This window comes from Odocoileus virginianus, chromosome 6, assembly GCF_023699985.2.
Source record: "Odocoileus virginianus isolate 20LAN1187 ecotype Illinois chromosome 6, Ovbor_1.2, whole genome shotgun sequence".
NCBI lineage: Eukaryota > Metazoa > Chordata > Mammalia > Artiodactyla > Cervidae > Odocoileus > Odocoileus virginianus.
The window spans coordinates 10,888,736-10,912,610 of NC_069679.1; the positions used below are offsets into that span (position 1 = coordinate 10,888,736).

The 23,875-nt window shown below is 36.8% G+C and overlaps 1 protein-coding gene and 1 pseudogene across 1 annotated transcript in view; one reads left to right on the plus strand and one right to left on the minus strand.

Annotated features, from left to right (window-relative positions):
* Window positions 1–23,875, minus strand: part of UACA (uveal autoantigen with coiled-coil domains and ankyrin repeats) — an 87,539-nt gene that overhangs the window by 46,317 nt on the left and 17,347 nt on the right. The window lies entirely within an intron of this gene.
* LOC110126903 (ubiquitin-conjugating enzyme E2 N-like) lies at window positions 5,298–6,472 on the plus strand (annotated as a pseudogene).

A 23,875-nucleotide genomic window follows, 5' to 3' on the forward strand; every position in this document is an offset into this window, starting at 1 on the left:
CTACTCTCTCTCTCCTCCTCAGCTGCTTCCCGAGAGCTCAAGACAGATTCCCACCTCTGCCGCCCCCGGTGCCAATGAGGTTTTTCCCCTACCTTCATCCTAGTTCTTAAACATCACTTCCTCAGAGAATTCTCAAATACTGTATCGACAGCACTAGCCCCATGCTACCCTTGCCACTCTATCTTTCTGCCCTGTTTCATCCATCTTCATAATACTTGTCAGTATGTGCCAGTATATCATGTTCACCCATTTATTAGCCTACTTCCTATTTCTGGTATTTACTTCAAAAATAATCAAAATAACCAGGGGGACAGACTGAATTCAACAGCACATTGAAAGGATTATACACCATGACACCACATACACCAATGCAGGAGACACGGGTTCAATCCCTGGTCTGGGAAAATCCCACACGGCCATGGAGCAACTAACCCTATACGCCACAAAGACTGAGCCCCGCATGCCTGTGCTCCACAAGAGAAGCCATGCAACGAGGAGCCTTGCACCGCAACTAGAGAAGAGCCCATTACAGCAATGAAGGCCCAGCAAAGCCAAAAATAACCAAATCATACAAAAGAAGGAAATCACCTCAACATAATAATAGTTACATATGAAAAGCACATAGGTATCATCATATCCAATGGTGAAACACCTCCTCTAAGATCAGGAACAAAACAAGGATATTCCCTCTCACTATTTTTATTCAACAAAGTATTAGAAGTTCTACCCAGAACAACTAGACCAAAAAAAAAAAAAAGGAAATAAAAGGCATTCAAATTGGAAAGGGAGGAGCAAAATTATATCTGTTTGCAGATGACATAATGATACATGTTGTTCTTTGTTGTTTAGTTGTTAAGTTGCATGCAACTCTTTTGCAACCCTATTGGACTGTAAACTGCCAGGCTCCTCTGTCCATAGGATTTCCCAGGAAAGAAAACTGGAGTAGGTTGCCATTTCCTTCTCCAGGGGATCTTCCTGACCAAAGATCAAACCCATGTCTCCTGTGTTAGCTGGCAGATTCTTTATCACTGAGCCACCTGAGAACCTGATGTTATATGCAGCAAATCCTAAAAATTCCACAAGAATAAAAAATTTAGACCTAATCAATGAATTCAGCACAATTAGAAGAGAAGTCGCTCAGTCGTGTCCAACTCTTTGCGACCCCATGGACTGTAGCCCACCAGGCTCCTCTGTCCATGGGATTTTCCAGGCATGAATACTGGAGTGGGTTGCCATTTCCTTCTCCAGGGGATCTTCCCGACCCAGGGATTGAACCCAGGTCTCCCGCATTGTAGGCAGACGCTTTACCATCCAAGCTACCAGGGAAGCCCAGGCCAGCTGTAAATCCTATATAAAAGCAACACACAACAATTATGCTTCTATATACACTAACAAGGAGCAATCCAGAAATGAAACTAAGAAAACAATACCACTTACAATAGCATCAAAAATAATACAATAATTAGGACTAAACCAATAAAGTGAAAGACTTGTATACCAAAGATTACAAAACGTTGTTGAAAGAAATTAGAGAAGATACAAATAAATGGAAAGACAGAGCATGTTCAACTGGAAGATTTACTATCATTTATGTCAATACTACTCAAAGCAATTCACAGATTCAATATAATCTCTATCAAAATTTCAAAGGCATTTTTTTTTCAGAAATAGAAAAATTCACCTTAAAATTCATATTGACTTTCAAGGGAACCCAAATAGCCAAATAATCTTGAAAAAGAAAAAGTCTGAGGTCTCACCTGTTCTGATTTTAAAATATGTTACAAGGTTACAGTAATCAAAACAGTATGGTATTGTCATGAAAACAGATACACAGATCACTGGGCTTCCCCGGTGGCTCAGACAGTAAAGAACCCATCTGCAATGCGGGAGACCTGGGTTTGACCCCTGGGTTGGGAAGATCCCCTTGAGGAGGACATGGCAACCCACTCTAGTATTCTTGCCTGAAGAATCCCCATGGATAGAGAAGCCTGGTGGGCTTCCATGGGGTCGCAAAGAGTTGGACACAATTGAGCGACTAAGCACACACAGCACAGATCAATGAAACAGAATAAAGAACCAGAAATAAACCCTAATATATAAGGTCAAATGATCTTCAACAACGGTGCTAAGACCAGTTGATGGTGAAAGGACAGTCTCTTCAACAAATTCTGTTGAGAAAACTGGATACCCATGTGCAAAAGAATGAAGATGGACCCTTATCTTTCACCATATAGAAAACTTAATTCAAAATGATTAAAGACTAAATTTATAAGCCTAAATTTAACATTCAAATATAAAACTCCTAAAAGAAAATACAGGGAAAAGCTTTATGACTTGGGATTTAACAGTAATTTCTTATATATGACAACAAAAGCACAGGCAACAAAAGCAAAAGTGGAACTACATCCACCTTAAAAACTCCTGTACAAAAGACACAGAATGAGAAAATATTTCCAAATCATGCATCTGATAAACAGTTAATAAGGAAACTATATAAAGAATTGTAACTCAATTATAAAGAAACAAATAACCCAATAAAAAATGGGCCAAGGACTTAAATCAACCTTTCTCCAAAGATGATATATGAATGACCAACAAGCATATAAAAAGATGTTAAACATCATTAAATTAGAAATACAAAGCAAATCATAATAACATATCACTTCACACCCATTATGATGGCTACTATCAAAAAATTAGAAAATGATAAGTGCTGCTAAGGATGTGGAGAAATCTGAACCCTTCCCATGGATGGTGGAAAAATTTGAATCCTTCCCACAGTTGTTGGGAATGAACATGGTGCAACCACTACAGAAAACAAGATGAAGCTTCCTCAAAAAATTAAAAATAGAACTACCATACAATCCACTAATCCTTTTTCTGGGTATATATCTGAATGGATTGAAAGTAGAGTCTCAAAGAGGTATCTGCACACCCATGTTCACTGTAGCATTATTCACAATAGCCAAGAGGTGGAAGCAACCCAAATGTCCATTGATGGATGAATTGATAAACAAAATGTGGTATATACATGCAATGGAATAGGAATCAGGCATAAAAAGGAAGGAAATTTTTCACATGTTATACCACAGATGAATCTTAACTTTATGCTAAGTGAAACAAACTCCAGCCCTCCAAAGACAACTACTGTATGATTCCAGTTATGAGGTATCCAAAGTAGTCAAATTCAAAGAAACAAAACATAGAATGGATTAGGGGAAAGAGGGAAATGGGGAGTTGTTATTTAATGAATATATTTTAGCATTTCAGATTTATAAGATGAAAATTTTCTGGTGATAATTTGCACAACAGTATGAATATACTTAACACTACTGAAATGTTCACTTAAAATGGTTAAGATGGTAAATTGTCTGTGCTTTTTACCACAATTAAAAATAAAACAAAAGAAATGCAGTCTCACAATATCATTAGCATGCTTTACATTAATTAACAAATTTTTAAAAACAAAATTAAGAGGGTGAAGATACTGATGAAATGAGATTGACCACAGGTCAATAATTGTTAAAGCTGAGTTATAGGTTCATCAGGGGTTTGCTATGCTAAACTATTCTCTAAACTTCTGTGTTTCATGTACTTTTGACACTTGGTCCAATAAATCTGGTTGATGCATAAATTTCTAAACTATATTACTTGCCTCTTACCAAGGCCCTTCATTAAATTGGCAGGAAACACAGTATATCCTTTCCACTCAGTCCTCTCTGAATTAAAATGAAGCCATTTTCATTCACAGCCATATACTTACAAGATAAGTCCTGTGCTACTGAATGAAAGCATTCTGAAAAGAAGCAATTTTTTTAAAAAAGCATTAAATGTTTACCACATATTATAATAAATATATTTCTGTACTTCAGTACTGTACTATTTGAAAAGAAGCTATTCATTAAACTCAGAATGTACCAAGCCAACACATCTATGGTAAAAATCAAAATACAGTTCTTTCTAGAGAATAAATAAAACATTCTAACACAAAGTATTCTAGGTAGACCTAAATAGATGATATCTTTAAACACTAAATCACCATAAAGAAAATCACTTAAAAGTTTTGACAGTGATTTCCTCATATTAGCATGAACTGCAAATTCACAACTTTTCAGAAATTAAATGAAATTTTTAAAATATTTAATACATCTTTAATGTAGAAAATCTGTAATACATTTAACTTTACATATAAAAACAGAAATTCCACCATGCAGAAAAAAAATTACTAAAAATTTTGTATACTAACCTCTAATTTCTTCTCTGTTAAAAGGTCTAGTCAAGATTTTTAAACGTAAATGAGTCCAACAGCTGCTTCATTTATTCAATATTTAGGATAGAAGGTCTCTTGAGAAGTACTTTATAGAAGCAAATAAGCAAGCAGACTTTAAAATATATGCAAATTCATATAAAGTATTTATATATTTAAGGGGTAGACTCAACAGATCATAGGTAATATTATTTGAAGACCAGTTTTAGCCTAAATGCCATTCTAGATGCATTATCCAAAAGAGAAACATACACAAAACTTTCACAGATTACCACAAAACTTTCATAGAAAACTGCTTAAAACTAAGAAAAGTCATGCTAAACAAAAGTACCTAATTCACAGTTGTTCATCATTTTAGTGTCGCAGACCCTTTCAAGAATCAGATGAAAGGAATGGATGCTCTTTTTAAAAGTATATATAAGAACATAATCAAAATAATTTACATTTATTTTTGGAGGGTCACTGATCTCTCTACAAATATGGAATCCATGAACCCCAAGTCAAAAACCGCTAACACAGATAAGGAGAAGCAGCAAAGGAGTTCTGTCTTTCATATAATATTTCTAAAATACTGAATAACTGTCAGAAGATGGGATAATTCATTTTGTTCAGTAAAAATTTACCAAGCATTATGTGTAAAGGGATATATTTAAATACTCGACTCAGGATTTAAATATACATGATCATTTGGTGTGTGCTATGCCACATGTCAGGTGCAGGATATAAAACAGGGAACAAAACATACATAAGACCTGGCCTCAGGCAATTCACAGGAATAAAACCCAGTTATTTTCTTCAATTGCTCTCACAATATGAAAAAGATACATATGAAAACATGCAAATAATCATAATACAAGGCTATCTATCTATGCTCTATGCTCAGAGGCTCAGTTGTGTCTGACTCTTTGTGACCCCATGGACTGTTGCCCGCCAGGTTCCTCTGTTTATGGGATTCTCCCAGCAAGAATACTGGAGTGGGGTGTTCATACACTGCTGTAATATTACATTAATTACATGGAAGGTATAGAAGTAGATCAAAAGAGAGAAAATCAGAAAAAAAAATTGTAGAAAAAAAAGTAGATAGTTTAGCAAACTATATACTAAAAGGTGAGAAGGGAGACAAGATCAGAGGCCGAACTCGGGATCTAACAAGATGGCCAGGCTGCCCCACAAGATTATCAAGGAAACCCGGCATCTGCTGGCAGAACCAGTTCCTGGCATAAAGAGAACCAGATAAAAGCAATGTATGTTATTTTCATGTGGTCACTGCTGGCCCACAGGATTCCCCCTTTGAGGAAGGGACTTTTAAACTTGAACGATTCCTTCCAGAAGAATACCCAATGGCGGGCCCTAAAGTGTGTTTTATAACCAAAATTTATCATCCTAATGCAAGCTGGGAAGAATATGTTTAGATATTTTGAATAAGTGGTCCCCAGCACTGCAGATATGAACAGTTCTGCCATGGATCCTGGTTTTGTTAAGTGCATCCAAACCAGATAATCCATTAGCAAACAATATAAGAGCAGTGGAAGGCCAACCAAGCCCAAGCCATTGAAACAGCCAGAGCATGGACTAGGCTATATGCCATGAATAATATTTACATTGATCTGATCATCAAGTCTGCATGACTTCTGTTCTGCCAAGACTTCTTCCTTTTTTGTTTGCATTTAATGGACACAGTCTTAAAAACATTACAGAATAAAAGCCCAGACAGCTTCAGTCCTTTGGTGATGAAATGTACATTAGCAAATCTATGTCTTGCCCTGATTCAGTTGTAAAGCCTGAGCAGAGGCTACAAGTACCATCTGGATGTTGCAAAACATTCAAAAGCAGTGACCCCTCTCTGCTTTTATTCATTTCCCCCATCATGGTTTAATTAGAAAGCACTGTGAATAAAGGTAGTTGCCAGGGTTAGCAGCAGGGGTGCGGGTGTCATACTTAATTTTTTTGGTGGGGGAGAAAGTAGTTTTATTTTACAAGTTCCTTTCTCCCGTCTTATGGTGATCTAACTGCATTGGGTAAAAACAGCTAGCCAGCTTTTTAGAATATGCTCTCCAGCCAAGTCTAACTTTATTTAGACACTGTAGATGGACAAGCTCTATCGTTTGAACCAAAATGCAAACATTAAACAAATATCACAGCCCTTATTAGTAACCCTGTGACCCTCCTGTCAAGTGTAGAATTCTCCCTTCAAGAAAAACCTTGTGATCATTTTGTGTGGCTTGTCTGAAAACTTTTGTAAGTCTTACGTTTTAGTAAAATATTTTCTAAAAAAATTACTCTAAAAATTATTCTAAAAAAATAAAAATTTTTCTAAAAACTTTTATTCTAAAAAATTCTAAAAATTTATTCCAAAAAAATTAAATTATTTTATTCTAAATACATATTCTAAAAAAATAAAATTAAAAAAAAAAAGATGAGTAGAAAAATCACCAGGTTTGAAATAACACCACAAATTAGGAAACTAAACAGAGCTTGTAGACAAAGCACTTCATCATATTGTAATTAAAAAATCTGTTCACATATGACTGCCATATACACAGCTGTAACCGAGGCTTCTCTAAGCTTCAGGCCCACATATTCTAATACCTTTGTGACAATTCTTCTTCAGTGTCTTAAAAGTACCTCCATGTTTCAAACTATATACATGATCCCAACACGCAGGTAAGACCTTGCAGCAAAAAAAAAAAAAATGATCCTCCTGAAGCTTGATCTTACTCCAACTTTCACTAACACAGTAAATGGTACTATCATCCATCTAGTTGTACAAGACAGAAATATAGAGATGAGTCTTGACACCTGACCCTCCTTGTTCCCCTGGTACCAAATCTCAGAGACTTAACCTCCCCATTATTCAAATCCACCTGCTCATCTCCATGTCTACCGACATCACCCTACTTCAAGTTAGCACCATCCTTCACAGGATTACTGCATTAATGTCCTAAACAGTCTGTCCAGATTCATTCCAGCCCCTTCCCTTGTATTCTCCACACTGTAGCCAAAGTGATTTTCAGAATGAAAACCAAGTCACACCACCAGCACTCCCTTTCAAGCACCCTCTGCCACATCACTTAAAATCTGTCAGTAGTTTCCTATTCTTGGAGGAGAAAAACAACTTCCTTCATGATGTCTTATTGTTCAGTTGCTTAGTCATGTCCAACTCTTTGCAACCTCACGGACTGCAGCATACCAGGCTATGCTCATGATGTCTACAAATCCCTGAACAGTGTTATCCCCACTACCTCCTTCAGCCTCCTCATACTGAAATGCTAACTGATTCTCATATTATCTATGCAGAAACTGAGTCACTGGGAGATTATGGGATTTTGTATAAGGCAATTGCAGTTAGCTGCAGAATGATTAGGGAATTCTTTTGTTAGACTTATCCAGTGCTTTCTACTAATTAAGAAATTTCAACTTCTCAAATCATCTGAAAATAAATCTTTGATGTAAAAATGCAAGTATCTTTAAAAAAATTAAGCATCATAAACTTAGATGTCCTTTACATCAAAAAAATAAAAAATAAAAACTTCCATATTTGCAAATACAAACTTTAATGAAGCACCTAATATATGTCAGGCATGGCACCAGAGATATAGAAGTTAATAACACAGCCAAAATCTCTCTTTTTTAAACCACTTTATTAAAGTATAATTGACATGTAAAAGGCAGTACATATTTAAAGTACATAACTCAATGAGTTTAAGGCTTCCACGGTACCCTACAATTATCACCATTCTCGTTACTAAACCCAAGACAAGCCCTGCCACAACCAAACAGCAGAAAGCAAAGCTCATGAAGCATAAACATTCCTTGAAGATTAGGCTGCACAATTAAGAACTGTTCTACAGTTCACTGGATTGATGATGGTTAGAAATATTTCCCCCATTCCATTTAGTCCAAAGGTTATTTACTCTTCTTTCTTATATAACAGCAAGTTAGAGCTTACATAACAGAAAAAGAAAAAAAAAAAGAATGTTAAAATAAAACAGGAAAACAAAAGCTGTGCATCCAGTATCTTTCTCCTACATTCCAGACTCTTCCTTTTCTGATTTTTCCTTTTCCTTATTTAATTAGGCCTCATTTTATCTACTCAAGTCTTCCACTACATGATCTGAAAGTACTATTTAGTCGGGACTCAGTGGAACAATTAGAGGAAGGGAAAAATTTATCCCGTCAACCATTTTTCTGACCAAGACATTAACAGGCTAAATCCTGCTTTACTGAATTTCTCTACATAAAAATGTCAAGAAAAAACAACAACAATTATTGTTACTATTACTTAAATGACAAATCTAACATCTTAAATACTGAAGGTGCTATAAAATTTTAAAAATAAATAAAATAACTTTAAACAAACTACAGTCTAAAAGACTCAGCACTGCCTTGATAAGATTTCCTCACCACTCCATTTGATTCTATTCTAGTCTGTCGTATAAATACCAGACTGTCTACCACTAACTATTGCAGGTATTTGCTCCTTTATTAGAGCTGTCTAGGGGCCCAAAAGAGGTTGTTTAAAATAGATAGGAAATTGCCTCGCCAATTTTAATAAGTATCATTTTTTAATAATATTACGTATTTCACCCTTCCTGTTTTATTTTAACATTCTCCTGGCAACAGAAGCAGCCTCAAATTCTAAAGTAAATATATATATAGATCTTGAACACAACAAATGATAAATGTGTATCATACAAGAATAGAGCTCGTAGGCTGGACATATAACATCTTATTTAAGATCCCCTTTAAAATGCTAAGCAATTGGTTATTTGGGAGTAAATTTTCTCCCAAGAAAATTTTAGAGAAAAGTGTATTCAAATTAGAGTTCTTTAAACATCTAAGTGTCATGAGTGAATTTTTTTCAGTATAAAGGTAGAAACCAAGAAGGGTCTATTATGCCTCCTACCCCACCTTACACACACCAATGAACACAGTAATATCTCTGATGAGTTTTAACAAACACTTCTGCTAATGTCTGAAAACAGGACAGATTTAGGAAACAGTCTATGTTTATTCTTGACAAAGTAAAAAGCAAAACAGATACACTTATAAAAGAGCCTCTGATGGTGTTTGACTACAGTGAAAAATAAGAGATATTTTTGTTTCTTTGGTTTTCTATTTATTCTTGGCTTTGCAGAGAAATAGCTAAATAAAAATATGTTTGCTTGAACTAAAAAGACTCTTTGAGAATTAAACTGATAATAAATCTTACCCTACTAGCCGGTATTTTTAAAATTGAAAGTTGGAAATACAAAGATATGTATAGACAGAGGGTCATAAGAAAATACATGTTTTTACAAACACATTAGAAGTTAACTGCTTTTCTTTTTAATTATGAAAAGGATAATAGTTCAACACATATGGCTAACTCTTCCTGCATGGTTATTTTACACAGGATTTGCTCCCAATGAGTCTCAATATGTTTCTCCTCATTAAAAATACATGACCAAATTAATAATGAAGAAGAATGAATACTCTCATGATATTTAAGTATACAATAATAAAACACAGCATTTAAAATATTCAATTTCAAAATTTTTTAAGAAATACTTCTAAGTGCTTTATATACATAATTGTTACACTATAAGAAAAACTCTCTAAGTCACATTGTTATTTCTACTTTCCAAACAGGGCATAAAGAAACTAAGCAACTGATGGTGTTAGATTGGGCAGCTACTATTAATTCCCTCCTCTCCTGTAAACCCATCCTCTGCAATATGACTTTGCTATGATTCTCATCAAAAGATGGCATTTATTTTCTCATCCCTTAAATCTGGGCAGGACTTGACAAGTTGAACTGTGGCAGAAGTGATCTTGTAGAACATTGAATCGAAGTCTCAAGAGACCCTGCAGCTTCCCCTCTGGGGCTGTTGCTGACACAGTGTAAGCAAGCTAGCCTCCTAGAGCATGAGAGATCTTAGGAGAGAAAGAGCCCAACCACCCAGTCATGCAATCTAGCAAAAACTGCCAGACACGTTAGCGTGGCCAACTTAGACCACCCAGCCTTAGAGGCACTACCAGATGACTTGGCAGCCTCATGAGTAATCCCAGACAAGACCAGTGGAACAACCAAGCAGCAGAACCCAACCCAAACTGCTGACCTATGGAGTCAGCAGCAAGTAAAATAGTTGTTGTTTTAAATCACTACATTTAAACCGAGGACTGCCTGAATCCAGGGCCTGGACTCTCTCTACTAACTAAAGCTGCAATTTATTACTTGGTTGGGAAACAAATGGATCTTGTAGTCTGATTCAATTTTACAGATAAAGGAGCAAATTAAAAAATAGATTACTTTTTTTTTAATCCATTAACTAAAAAAAGGGGATGAGCTGGGCATAGAAATACACCTTTTTACCATCTTAAAAGAAGGAAAATAGACACAAACAATGAATTCTGCAATTGTAATAATATGAAGCTGACAAAATTTTGTACAAAAAATACTTTCTATTCATTCCCAAAGATACACAAGTATTCATTTAAAAACTAACAGCATTCATATATATTTTGTCCATAAAAACTGAATTCAGTAAGTGATCTAAGAGCAAATTTGAATGTCTATGCAATGAAAAGTTAAGAAAATTAAATTTTATGAAACTAGTCAAATCTGTGGCTTTCAAAAACAAAACATTGCTACTGTAATGTTTAATAAGTATACATTCATACTTGAATGGAAATATTGAGCTAGGAACGAACCATAACAAAGCAAGAACCACAAGCAGCATTTCTATGTATTCTTTAAGCATTGGCAAGCACTTGCTATAAAGGGTTAGATGGTATTTCAGGATTTGTAAGCCATGCAGTCTCTGTTGTAACTATTCAACTCTGTCACTGTAGAATGAAAACAGCCACAGACAATATACAAAAAATAAGCACTGCTGTGTCACAATAAAGCTTTATTTATAAAAAACAAGCAGTGGGCCACAGTTGCCAACCTCTGTTTTAGATGCTCAAACATCCTGTTTATTAGTCGTCATCAAACTAATCTGTTTGCTACCTTATCATGAGATTTATTAGAAAGTACTTTCTGTATTCATATTCCACTCTTCAAAATAGCACTGTGGTGTGTGTGTGTGTGTGTGTGTGTGTGTATGGGTAAATTTTATAGGGCAACTTGGCTTAGCTATGATGTCCAGTTGTTTGGTCACACATGAGTCTAGATGTTGCTATGAAGGTATTTTGTAGATGTAATTAACATCTGAAATCAGCTGACCTGAGGTAAAGGAGATAACCCTTGATAATGTAGGGTAAGGCCTCATCCAATCACTTGAAAACCTAAAAAGCAAGATCAGCAAACTTTGAGAATAAGCAATCCTGCTTCATGGCTATAACACAGAAATCCTGCCTGAGTTCCCAGCCTGCTGGCCTGCCTTACAAATCAGATTTTTCAGTCCCATATTCATGTAGGCTAATTCCTTAAAGTAAATAAGTATCTCTCTCTTAGATGCAGATATCTTTGAGATATAGATACATAGATATAATCTATTCTATTTCTCTGGAGAACCCTACCTGATACAATAATGGGGTTTTCCTAGTGGCTCAGTCTATGGGGTCGCACAGAGTCGGACACGACTGAAGCGACTTAACAGCAGAAGTGGCAAAAGAATCCACCTGCAATGCAGGAGACCCAGGTTTGTTTTTTTTTTTTTTTTTTTTTTCATTTATTTTTATTAGTTGGAGGCTAATTACTTCACAACATTGCAATGGGTTTTGTCATACATTGACATGACTCAGCCATGGATTTACATGTATTCCCGATCCCGATCCCCCCTCCCACCTCCCTCTCCACCTGATCCCTCTGGGTCTTTCCAGTGCACCAGGCCCAAGCACTTGTCTCATGCACCCAATCTGGGCTGGTGATCTGTTTCACTATAGATAATATACATGCTGTTCTCTCAAAACATCCCACCCTCGCCTTCTCCCACAGAGTCCGAAAGTCTGTTCTATACATCTGTGTCTCTTTTTCTGTTTTGCATATAGGGTTATCGTTACCGTCTTTCTAAATTCCATATATATGTGTTAGTATGCTGTAATGTTCTTTATCTTTCTGGCTTACTTCACTCTATATAATGGGCTCCAGTTTCATCCATCTCATTAGAACTGATTCAAATGAATTCTTTTTAACGGCTGAGTAATATTCCATGGTGTATATGTACCACAGCTTCCTTATCCATTCATCTGCTGATGGGCATCTAGTTTGCTTCCATGTCCTGGCTATTATAAACAGTGCTGCGATGAACACTGGGGTGCACATGAGGAGACCCAGGTTTGATTCCTGGGTCAGGAAGATGCCCTGGAGAAGGGAATAGCTACCCACTCCAATATTCTTGCCTGGAGAATCCTATGGACAGAGGAGCCTGGCTGGCTACAGTCCATGGGTTGCAGAGTTGGACACGACTGAGCAACTAACACTTTGTTTTCACATACTCCCACTGTAGATGCCAATCACAATTCCAGTCTTTTCACCAAGTTGTCTAATATTTTATACCTAACATTTTTGTTTACTACTACATTACGTGGTTTGCCCTTACAGCTTCCTTGCTTCAGCCCCCTGGCCTCCATGCCTACATAATTTTATTATTTTTGGTGGTACTGGTATTAAAGGTAGCACCCCACTTCTGGTTCCAGTTCCTGCAGTGTTCATTTTGTTGTAATAATTACCTCCGAATTTCAGTGGTTTCTCAAAATAACAAACTTGTATGTCCTATTAACATTATGCTGCAGACTGTGGGTCAGCTCTGTAGAAATAGCCTGTGATGCCCCTCCAGAACCAAGGCTGAAGGAATACCCCTTATAGGAAACATGGCACTCTCCTGATAAAGTATGGAAACAAGAAGGCTGGCCCAAATTTGGCCACAGCACATGACATGCTGCTGCTGCTGCTGCTGCTAAGTCACTTCAGTCGTGTCCGACTCTGTGCGACCCCATAGACAGCAGCCCACCAGGCTCCACCATCCCTGGGATTCTCCAGGCAAGAACACTGGAGTGGGTTGCCATTTCCTTCTCCAATGCACGAAAGTGAAAAGTGAAAGTGAAGTTGCTCAGTCGTGTCCGACTCTTAGTGACCCCATGGACTGGAGCCTACCTGGCTCCTCCATCCATGGGATTTTCCAGACAAGAGTACTGGAGTGGGGTGCCATTGCCTTCTCCTGCATATGACATGAGCAGTCCCCAAATCAATAACCATGGGAGGTAGAGTCTTTGTGAGGTATGCAAAAGTCATACATGTAGGGATACACACACACACACACACACACACACACACATATGATCATCTTTGAGGAAGTAGGGGATTGGATAATCTCAAATAATAATACTGTCTACCACAACTTCCTTCCATAGTTTTGGATAATGTACAAAAATCAGAGTATCCTTTTTAAAATTTAAGGTCATTATTACCTTAATGTTGTTGTTTAGTTGCTAAGTTGTGTCTGACTCGTCTGCGACCCCATGAACTAACCAGAGCCACCAAGTGGGAGAGGAGCATCTAAAGTTACATGACTGATCCCTGAAGCTGTGAGGTCTGAGCTAGTTCTGGGCAGTGCCTACACTGAGTTATATTATAAGACACCCAGCTGGTACCCACAGAGAACTGCTTGGTGTGGAAAAAACCCACACATACTTGGGAATACAAAACTATTCAGTGAGTTGTGAGTAAAGGAAACAAATGTTTTCCTTTCACCTAGTAAACTCTTTCAGTGGAACAAAATGGCTTGGAGGGTAACTCCCCACAGGAAGAGACTAAGGATGTGGTGCCACAGAAGCCTGATAAGCTCAAGATAACTGTACCGATGTCTAGAGAAAAATGCATTTCTCAAAGAATTGAGGATGCAGTTCATAGCACATGGATCTGACTGAAATCAAATAGATAAAAAGACAAAAGACAACTTCCAAAACAATCCCCAGCCTGAGTTAAGGGTCTATTACTCCTCTAGATCATCTTGGGTCCCCAAGTTTCTATAAGTGAGAGGCAGGCCAGGAAAGCTGCTCAACACTTACCTCACTCCCCAGCTGAGAAGGGTATACCCTTCAACACTGTTCCAATATGGATGAGTGCGATATATTAAAGGAAACACTTCACAGAGGGCGCAGCCAATGGCCACAGAAAACGATGAACGAGGGAGCCTCACACAGGAGTACAACCAGGGCCTAGACAAGGAGCATCCCCTAGTGCAAAGAAAAGGAGGCCTCGCTATATTTACCCAAGAATATTCTTATAACTGGGGCTTCCAGGTGGTGCAGTGGTAAAGAGGCCACCTGCCAATGCAGGAGGCACAAGGGATGTGGGTTCAACCCCTGGGTCAGGAAGATGCCCTGGAGAAGGAAATGGCAACCCACCCCAGTATTCTTTCTGGGAAATCCCATGGACAGAGAAGCCTGGCGGGCTATATAGTCCATGGCATCTCAAAGAGTCAGACGTGACTGAGCTACTGAGCATGCGTGCGCGCGCACGCACACACACACACACACACACACTCTTACAATTGCCAGGGTCCAGTGATTGCTGTACCCTGGCAATTGTAAGAATGTGCTGCTCTGGCTTCCCTGGTAGCTCAGTTGGTGAAGAATTTGCCTGCAATGCAGGAAGCCCCAGTTTGAACCCTGGGTTGGGAAGATCCCCTGGAGGTGGGCATGGCAACCCACTCCAGCATCCTTGTCTGGAGAATCCCCAGGGACAGAGGAGCCGGACAGGCTGCAGTCCATGGGGTCGCAGAGAGTCGGACACGACTGAGCGACTGAGCACAGCACAGTGATTGCTGTATGCCTCCTTTCTTCCCCTTTCTTAACAAACGGGTTTACTGTGGACAGCCTATCCCCGCTCCATCACTACGCTGGGGAGACAGAGGGTGCATTATGAATTGTCTCTGGGTCAAGAAAGTCTACATACAGAAATGATGTAGAAATTTTACTGTGCTTCAAGACTTCAACATGATTGGAAGAAATTCATGAGCTATTTTTCTTGAGGAAAGGATAAATAAATCTAGCACACAGAAAGGAAGGAAGTTAATATTTGTAATCAAGAGACAAGATTGTGGCAGATTATATTACTGTTCACGCTTTACCATACCCATCCTTGGAAGAGGCTCTATATCCCTGCCCATTAATTCATAACTTGCCTACACCCTCCAGTGGGAACAATATTTGTCTGTGCCTCTGACTTTGAACCTAATCAGGCGACATGTTTTGGCCATCATGAGGCACTCTACACCTGAACTGAAGCTTTAAGGGATATCACAAGTTTCAGTCAACCCTCTGAGCTAATACCATGCAAATGGCAGGTCCAGACAGAGGCTGCTCCTTCAGTCTGGGTCTTAAGATTGAAAACATGTGGAGAACAGCCACTCTGCACAAAGTCTTTGTGTAAGGTAATATGATTATATGCCACCGAAATCTGGGAGCTATCTATTTCTATAGCCAAGTTGATTAACACAGAAATCAAATGAAGCAAAAGGTAAAAGGTGGAGGGATTCTATGATGTGTAGCTATTACTTTAGTAGCTGAATATAGGGCAGGATACCTATGATTATAGGCTAGCACAGTTAGTGAAAGATCTATATTTCTCTAGCAGCTGGGGGTATGAGTAAATATAGATTCCATAATGGATAAATCAGCTCAGTTGTTGGAAGTGAGGTTGCAGCAAAAATAAAACTAAGGTTGCAAACCTTAGTTTGTTAATAATAAGTTAACATTTATTATTAATAATAAGCACTTCATATTCCCTTCACATAATCCTCAACTCGAGCAAAAAGACTTTTATTACTATCTTCACTTTCCATATAAAGAGAAAGAAAATTAGAGACATTCAGTAACTTGCCAACGTTAAACAGCTACCAAATGACAGAGTAAAAATTCGAATTCAAGACTCTCTAATTCTAACTTTCAATGCTTTTGTATACCATGCTGTCAAAAAAAGGGCAAAGATTATCAAGTCATCAGTCCATAGAAGAGTTATTTTGGTTTTATACTTTTTACATTTCTACAAAATAGATGTAAGAGAAAGCTGATGTCATGAGCTCAGTTCTAAATCTGAATCATATTAAACATATTATTCATAATGAATTTTTTCTTTTATACTCTACGATGTCCCTATTAATATGACAACCAAGAATCTAAAATAATACATCTTTTATTTCTACTGAATATATTTTCTTAACTGTAGATTATAAAAATTAAAATTTTGAAGATTCAGGTCAAGTAATGGCCTAAATTTACCTAGTTAATATGAAAGAGATTTCCCAAGCATATCAATAATGCAAGAAAATGACTGGTGATGCATTTTAGATTAGAAGAACATTTTAAACACTTTATGAACCATTTAATAGCCCTTATATCACCCATATAAACAAAAAACGAGAGCTATTTTATCATATAACACACACTCAGGGTAGACAAATTATACAAGACTAATATAAATTCATAAAAAGCAGAAAAGACAACCTAGCAAAACCACAATTAAAGAGATAATAACAACTTTACATTTTGTTACACATCCTTCCTGATTTTCTATACATAGATACACAGTTACTTTTAAATCAAAATACACATATTTCATTTACATAGCTATTTTTAATATGAGTTGAACAGAATTGCTTATAAATGTATATTCCTAACTTAGAGAATTTCACTGTATTCAAATATCAGTCTTTCTGGCTCCCTCTGCTGGACACTAAGAGAAGCTTTTTATTATTATTCATTTTGTTTAAAAATTCAGTCTCAGGGAAGCACTCAGTTATCATTATTAAAAACATCTTTGAGAACTTGTTTGAATGCATAATTTGGCCAGAAAGAGTACAACGGTCTATTATTGAGTGTACTCCTATTAGCCAACAGGGATTTAGCATTAAAATTCCTGGACTGAGCTCCCAGCAAGTTCCCAGCTTGATAACTTATTTGCTAATGACCTTGGTCAAATTATTTATCCCTTCAGAGTTTCAGTATCCTCATCTGTAAAATGAAGCTAACATCATTTAGCATTTATAATCACACAATTAGTTATAAAAATTCAAATTAATAGACTAAATGCAAGCTAAATGGCTGTTGAGTATTACTGCTATTACTATCACCACCACCACCAAGGAGTTAAGTTGGGATTAGACAGCATTCCCTCTAAAGAATTATTAATACTATACAGTTATCAAATTCAAATAGATTAACTTTTAAAATGTAAACTTACTGTACGTACTCTCTGCTTCTTCCTATTGCTCTCTGCTACTTCCTATTGCTCTCAAGATCAAATTCCTTAAAATGACCTCTAAGATTCTTCATGGTCTGGCCCCTACTAACCTCTGAAGTGCAACTTGAACCTAGATACTCTCCCTTCAGTCCTCCAATCTCTTTTCATAGTGAAGTTCTTCAAAAGTACCAGGTTCCTTCACAGAGTACCTAATTACAGCATTTCCTTCCTCAATGCTGCTTAACAATAACTCATTTTTTTAGATCTCAGTTCAGCTTTTGCAGAGACACTTGCTCTGCCTTCCCAGACCAAGTCAGACCTTCCCTATTATGTATTATCTCATTACTACGTATTATCACACAGAGCTGTCACTGTACATTTAAATGTGTTAGCCCTGTAACACTGCCTCCTGACCCACCCTGGTCTGTCTACAAGTTCCTCAAGATCAGGGAGTAGCATTCCGTATCCTCACAACCTCTTGGCTGCAGAGAGTAGGCACTTAAGTATCTGTTGAGTGACTGAATAAACTTAATTAACAAATACTGAAATCAAAGAATTCTTTCTCAGCCTGACTACTTCACACAGAAAGGTGGCCACGTAATGTAAAACAACATTATGGATATTTTCCTTTAACTTCTCAGGCCAGCTGCTCATAAAACCTGTTCATGAAGTTAGACAATAATACACAGAAATATCTTTAACTAAGTTGCACACTTAGAAGAATTTTTAAGAACACAGAAACCTAAATATATGATAATCCTTTAACACGATTTAATTTTTTAATGTCTGCAAAATGTCTTTAAATGTCTTTAGTGTCTTTAAAATGGCTTGCTTTTGTAACAAATATTCAATTGAAAATTTGTCTAAAATTGATGTTTTACACGGTATTAAGAGGTTTGCTTTTCAAGGGAATTTATGGTTAGCGAATTAGTTGAGCTGGCAATAACCAGCTAAAAGCCGTGCTTCATGGTTTCTTCCAGAAGTATGTATACTGCACTATTTTAAACCAACACCTACCTCCAACTGCCTTAAAGAGTGTGACCTTTCTATAGATTTAGCTCCTTCCTTATATAGTAAGCATCCCCGAGTATGTAAGTTTTGCCCCAAATGGCTTTCCCTCAACGAGGAAAGCCCCAACCAAACAAAGCAACGTTTGAAACATACCTCCTAGACTCAAATTTTATTTGATAGGATATTTGATAAATTCATTTGATAGATGTGTTGGATAGATTTTTCTCTTTACTGATGATTTTAGCAGATCCTATGACTCCGAAATAGGCTTACCTGGTGGTTTAATCCCTGGGTTGGGAAGATCCCCTGGAGAAGGGAATGGCTAACCACTCCAGTATTCTGGCCTGGAGAATTCCATGGACTGTAGTCCATGGGGTAGCAAAGAGTTGGACATGACTGAGCAATTTTCACTTTCACTTTTCACTTTTATGACTCCAAAGCTGCATTATGACATATAGAGAATTAAAAATTAATTTCTTCCCTTGTTATGTTAGGGAAAACTAAAATTTTTAAATAAGCTCATATATACATATATAATAGACTCAAGCTGTTGGGGGATCATCCAGTTCAGGAATGGTAAATACTTAGCATTATATGTGGCCACTCCCATGGCAAATATAGATAAATCAATCTTGGCACTCTTTCCTTTTGATAAAGGATGTCCACAGACCTCCCTGAGAATAAAACAGTAGTCAAAAATGTGAGAAAAACATGTGATTTTAATTGTTACAGGGAACATTTGCTGCTGATGGCTGTGACAGGAGATAGCCAACAAATTCTGGTAAATCTCCCTCCTCCACATTTGAAAAGGAAATCCTTCAACTTTCTTGATGGACTTTCAGCCGTGAGGAGGATCTCTGGTGATATATCTCTTAATGCACCCCAGTCTCCACAGAGGTTGACAGGCTGTGATCAGGCTCAACCTTCCATTTCCTAGGTTGTCATTTAACCAAAAAATAGGAATCAAGAGTGACAGGCACAACTAAAGTACCTGTGAACAAACTGGAATGAAAGCAGAGGTGTATTAAGAGGGGAAGTTTTCAGAAATTCAGGTACTGACCTTGCAGGAACAATCCAAGGAAGATGACGGGACACCAAATCATCAAAACACAATGATGGCTTTAAACATTGGAATGGTATGACTCATTCCCACTCTTCTGATGCTACCTTCACCAAGCAAACTTCTGATAAACTTGCTTCCCTATAGGGAAAATCTGGATGAAGTATCCAGCCCACTAGTCAGCTACTTACTTCTTATAATACAATAAGGTGACATTTAATACTTTAGTGAACTTTCAGTGTAACTCAGCATCTTCGAATCCAATCAAGATTGAGTTTCTGCTCAAATAAGCCTAATGTGAATTTATTAAGGTGACAAAAAGGCTTCACCTGACAACAGGAAACTGGGTCTCCCTTAACAAAACTTTTAATTCAAACTTTTACAAGACATATAATATATGAACAACACAGAGGAAATTTGTAAAAACTGTAAACAGCACTGATTTTCTCATTAGCTCAGAAGCATCCTCTTTGCTGCTCTTTTAAAAGTAAAACTAAATCTCTCCAAAATTCAGGTTTTAAAAGTACATACCTACTAGTCTCTCCAATTCTTGTTTCACTTGGCTTTAATTTTCATCTGAAGTAGAAATAAGATCATAGAGCTCAGTACACTGAAAAGGCATGCAAACATTAATCTAGGTTGTAAGATCACAATTTTAAGGAATAAACATTCAGAAAAATAATGGAAGGAAACAGCAGAACAGTTAACAGCTATGGAATGTGGGATTAGAGAAGACCTGAATTCTTTATATTTTCTGTATTTTCTACAATGAATATTGTTCTATTCAAGCTTCCTTACTTGCAAGAAAAAACATCCATTCAGTTGCCTCAAGAAAAATTGAATTTATCATAAAGCTATATAAACAAAGAGCTGCAAGAGAAATCTCACAGAAAATGACAGCTGAGCTGAGCTCTACAAGTCTGGAGCTGAGGTGGCCCCAGCATCAATTCTGCTCCAGGAACCTCAAGAAGAGGACTGAGTGGAGCTGCCCACCAAAGCTCTGCCACATACATTGCTCAATTCTAGTCCATGCACGTCTTCCACTCAGCCAGCAATGGACATGCTTTCTTTGCTTCCACCTTAAACTCCATATTTCCTTCATTTTAAGCAGAAGGCTATGTGTTAAGGTATAAGAAGGTTGGGAAAATAAGCAGCTTTTGCTTATGGACTTAACTGTACTTTTTAAGATTATGTATTGAATACACACACATGGTTTTTAGAAAGAGCCAACAGTACAACCTTCTTGGTGACTCAGGGGTAAAGAATCCACCTGCTAACACAGGAGACAGAAGTTCAATCCCTGGGTCAGGAAGATCCCCCTGGAGAAGGAAATAGCAACCACTCCAGGATTCTTGCCTGGGAAATCCTATGGACAGAGCAGCCTGACAAGCTACAGCCTATGGGGTGGCAAGAGCCGGACATAACTTAGTTACTAAACAACAACAAGACAGTATAGAAAAAGGAATATAAAAAGGAAAAGTCTCCCTCATCTTCCCTGATATTTGGAGGTGGGGAAGAATAACCTATAAAAGGAAAGTTAATATTTATGTTTCTAAAAATTGTAAAAATATTATTTAAGAAAGCACAATATCCTTAGTTTCTCATTTTATTACACAAACAATGATTATACAACAATTAGAAAATACACATAATCAAAACAGATTACTTTGAAATTATTGATATTGCATCACATATAAATAATATGAAGCATTATAAAACTGGTTCCATTTTAAATAGATATTTTTTCTGAACTTTACTGTCCACAGAGCAGATTAATTTATATTGGCAACCTATTTATAAATTATGTGAAATATTTCATCATGGTAGAAATATCTTCTTTCCTAATACACTTTCCCATCTGTCCTGCTCAGATTAAATTGATTAAAATGAAAATAACTGAGAAAATGTTCTCAAAAACTAAAAACTCCAAATATACATAAGGTAGAGACATTTAAGTTTTAATTACTAAATACCCTCAAGCTGTTCTAGAACTTCTACTCGATGTGGACAGCAATCTCGGACGGTGGTTTGCATATCTTTTTAATTTCAGAAAATTTTTTCAAAGAAGTCCTGAAGTGAATAAAGAAGAGGAGCTTCTCTTTGAAAATAGGGTCCCTTTGCTGGCTGTATTCTCTCCTTTGTCCTCTGCCACCTAAGACACTCCACAGAGCAGCTCAGGCCTGCAGGCTGAGCCGTAGCAGGGAAGCCACCAGCATGAAAATGACCTGGTACATGAGTGTATTTAGCACAGAGTGATACCAAGTCTAACGCATCTCTTCAAGTGTGGTGCAGAGTATCTTTGAGAACCCCATATTCCTGTACTCCTTAAATACAGGAAACTACTTTTAAGAGTTTAATGAAGAATTTAGTTTATACTTTTCCAATTAAAAAAAAAAGTCTCCACTAACTAAACTTGGATTATACTAACAGGCTATCCTCCAACTTGCTTTTTTCACAGAATAAATATATCTTGGATATCTTGACGTGCCACATATATGTAAATATGATGATGTTTCACAATTAAATGATAATCTCTAAGGATTACAATTTTCTATAATCAGAGAAAACAAAGTTTTTAAAAAGGAATGAATAACAAATGTTTCCACTGCTATTTTTGTTACTTTGAGTACTTTGAATTGATTTTAGAATGTAATGTTGGGGATTATAATATTAATATTGTACTGGAAGGTAACTTTATGGGAAACATCCCTGGTTTGCAGTTTGGAAGTTCACTGAAAGTGAAAGTGTCACTCAGTCATGTCGGACTCTTTGCGACACCATGGACTATAGCCTGTCAGCGTCCTCTGTCCATGGGATTCTCTAGGCAAGAACACTGGGATAAGCAGCCAATCCCTTCTCCAAGAGATCTTCCCAACCCAGGGATCGAATTCAGGTCTCCTGCACTGCGGGCAGATTCTTTACCATCTGAGCCACCATGGAAGCCCTGGCAGACTTCTAAATTGGTTAAGTAGTTTAATTATAGTCTTCATGTTTTGAAAATATTTAATAACTCTTACAAGCAATTTTGAATTTTTCACATATTTTACATCAGTCAAGTAACTGCATATGAAGAATAATTTAAATTTAGCATGAATAAGTAGTTTTCAATTAGTATGATTTAAGTATTACTTTATAATCAAATTATAGCAAACTATTCTAACAATTGTATCTCACTATACAATTGGAATTGAGATACTTTGTATTGATTTTAATAAAATGATGGCATATTCAATAGATTTCAAATAATACCCCGTACTTGAGAAATTATGGAGCTTAAAGTTCAGTATCTTTATTCTCTTCTTAACAAAGGATTGCAGTTACTTGTATTGCAGTGATTACTCTAATTGGAGTTAATAAATGTTTATGTTTATAACCTCTTGGTTGACAGTGACAGAGCTCATGACTTTGCTAATGGCAGGGCTAGGCACTGTGTGTAATAAGAGTTTCAGGTCACTGGAACTCTTGCCTAGTGATCCTTTCAGGCATTGTGAGAGGTATAAGGGTGGCTCATGTTCATCACCATATTTTTCTGAATTTCAAGGATGTTTAATGATGAGGAGATCTGAGATCTAGCAGAGTTGCGGTGCTTTAAAATCATTATTGTTCAAAGCTGGGATACAAATCTGAATAGGTGGCTATCAGGGCTCAGGGTGCGAGACTGTCTGAGAAGACTGTCTATCCCTTTAGAGTGTAGCAGGACCCTTTTTGGGGACCACTTTCATACTGTGGAACAAATCAAGAAGAGCAAGCTATTTCATTCAAAGTCTTATATAAAATATAGACATTAAAGAGAAAAAAACCTGTATGCTCTTGAGGTAAAAATCTTAAACTTTGTTACATTTTTCCTAATAAGTTTTATTCAGTTTTAAATTTGCACAGCATTTTTTTCCCATATTCAAAAACACTTGCTAAATCTACTTACTTATATGTATTTATACAATATAATTATTTTGTTAAATATGAGACGGTTCAATTCTTTTTAAGAATATCTTTTGTACTTCAATCACAGCATTTGCCTTAAAAATGAAAGAATTTCTTTTAAAAAGAACAAGTTCGGCGGTTATAGTACTTAAATAGAAACCAAGCCAAACTCAAAGGTTCACTCGTACAATAAAAAATTTGCTTAGACTTTTCCAAAAATATAGATATAACACAGCCTCACGCATTTTATAATTTGTTATTCCATTCTCACCTTTCTCCTTAGTGTTTGGAGGAGAGATGAGCTTTTAAATAAACCCATGAGCTTATTATTTTAAAAGGCCAATTTTTAAACATTTCATTCTTTCTTAAGTGAGAGTATATGGAAAATACAGAAAAAGTTTTAAACGGCCTATGATAAAATTGATTTATATTAATTAATGGCAAT